Genomic DNA, 2695 nt, shown 5'->3' with positions numbered 1-2695 from the left:
AAAAATGTATTAATAAAATTTTATCTTCCACATTACAAGCAGTGAAGTGTGTTTAGTCTTTGAAGTAGGAACAGTGAATACTTCCCCAGTAATAGCATTTCAAAGGGTCACCACAGATAAAGGTGAGGCTGAATTTGTGCAACAAACTGTTTTGTTGTTATGGTAATGTGCAAACGAAGTGTTTTGGTTAATGGCTGTTAGCGTGGGCTATACGGGGTGCACGCTTTAGGGAGTGTAATGTGTTGGCTAAGGGGATGGAGCACATTCGCAGTGTAATTGAGAGCACTTCATGTTCATTTGAAAAGGACAGCAGATTAAAAAGCAAAATGGAATACAATGAGGTGAGAATAGCTTCCATATGACAGAGGCAGACTATACACAGGCCCCATTACACTTTACAAGCCAACAAAAGACTTCTGCATGCACTTACAGATGCCCAGTGTCTTTGTCATTTTTCTGTCACAACTCTAATATGTTTCCTAAGATGGAAGACCAGGTTTACACTTTTAGTGTGATTTTACCACACAGATGTTTAAGACTAGGTTTACACTTTTAGTGTGATTTTGCCACACAGATGTTTAAGACCAGGTTTACACTTTTAGTGTGATTTTACCACACAGATGTTTAAGACCAGGTTTACACTTTTAGTGTGATTTTACCACACAGATGTTTAAGACCAGGTTTACACTTTTAGTGTGATTTTACCACACAGATGTTTAAGACCAGGTTTACACTTGTGTTTTTAGTGTGATTTTACCACACTTGCGTGTGCTTCCCAGTTATCCTCACTCAACTTATGTCTCTCACTCTGAAACTGCCAGACAATGTCTGGTCCACTGCTTGGTTCATTATCTTGTTCAATGTCTGGTTCACTAGAAACTGTTTGGAAAACCCAGTTCCTGGCAGTAGTTAAGAGTCAAAATTAACATGCGGACACCATGCTGACCACCATAAAATGAGGGCAGTGATCACGCTTTCTTTTACAGTTCACGGAAGATCACACAAGAAGATCATGCAAGAAGATCACACAAGAGATCACACAAGAAGATCATACAAGAAGATCAAGCAAATGGACCAGACTGATTTGGTGAATCTCCACAGTCCTCTGTTCTAAGAAGAAATTCTGTTATGAGGGTTTTCCACAAGACAACAACATAAATGTACATTTGGCATGAGTGTGACTTGCTCACTTAAACAGCAATTCATCATTTTGTAAATATAGTAAATGAGATGTCCCTCTACATGACAGGTGACAAAAAACTGAAAGAAAAACTAAGCCTGAGCAGCTCCAATAAAAAGGATTCAAAAGATCCAATTATATAACTTTAATCATAAAACCATGACCATATTTGTTACCAAAAAACCCATAGAATTTATGAAGCTGACTCTGTCATGATACTTTTTATGCAGCAATGTTAGTTAACACTGGGACATTGATTATGAAGATGTGTGTTCTTGTCTTCAGGACAATTTACAGGCTTGACTCTGTCTGGCCTATAAAAGTGCACTTTGGAAAACGTCATGATACCAGCAGCTACAAACTTAAGCAAGTCCAGTTATCTGCTACACCCAACCATGTTTTACAGGCTACCCTATTAGAGTACAATTTAACCCTAACTCTAACCCTGTTAGAGTACAATTTAACCCTAACTCTAACCCTGTTAGAGTACGATGTCACATCCCCAGGTGACAGGTGACACATTTTCATAAGATAAAATGTTTTGTCCAGTTTCTCTTTGCTTTTTGTAATTTCAGTGGCATTGCTCCCAGGTAAGGTTTATTAGAGTATGAGAGCGTATTATTGCAGTATGGGAGAGTATTATTAGACCATGGGAGAATATTATTACATTTACATTTACAGCATTTAGCAGACGCTCCTATCCAGAGCATCAAAATATAGAGTCCAACATACCAATGAACTAGAATACTGTAGAATAAAGGGATCACTACTGATGCCTAGAAGTACAAAATACATAAGGTCTATCTTAGACAATGATAAGCGCAATAATAAGTGCTAGAGTTTGTTAAACATCATCAGTATAATAAACAAAACCCTACAATAAGTACTAATTTAGTCAGTATAGGAGCAGGGTTAGTGGTCATTTAAATATCCATGAATAGTCAGGTCTTCCTTCAGTCTGCATTTGAAGACTCCAAGGGATTCTGCTGTCCGGAGACCAAGTGGGAGTTCATTCCACCATCTGGGAGCCGGGATAGAGAATAGTCTTGATGCTTGTCTGCCATGAAACCTGAAGTAAGGTATTTCAAGATGAGCCGTACTTGAGGTTCGAAGTACTTGAGGCATGGATCAGGCCTTGACCATTGACCTCATGTCAAAATGGCTGGTCCATTTTTGGCTTTGTAGACAAGCATCAAGGTTTTAAATCTGATGTGTGCAGCTAAAGGGAGCCAATGAAGGGAGCGCCGCAGTGGAGTAACGTGTGAAGATTGAAGACCAGTCGTGCTGCTGCATTCTGGACAAGTTATAGAGGCTCTTAGAGGAAGACCTGCAAGTTGCAGTAGTCTAGCTTTGAGATCACAAGAGACTGCACAAGCACCTGGGTAGCTTCCTGCGAGAGAAAGGGCCGAATCCTTCGTCTGTTACAAAGGAGAAATCTGCAAGACCGGGTAAGATTAGAAACATGAGTTGAGAACGATAGCTGGTTGTCCAAAGTTCTGCCCAGGCTATGGGCAG

Source organism: Electrophorus electricus, chromosome 9 (genome assembly GCF_041902795.1).
Source record: "Electrophorus electricus isolate QZ-2024a chromosome 9, ASM4190279v1, whole genome shotgun sequence".
Taxonomy (NCBI): Eukaryota; Metazoa; Chordata; class Actinopteri; order Gymnotiformes; family Gymnotidae; genus Electrophorus; species Electrophorus electricus.
The sequence above is the reverse complement of the archived record's forward strand: the minus strand, read 5'-3'. Positions refer to the sequence as shown.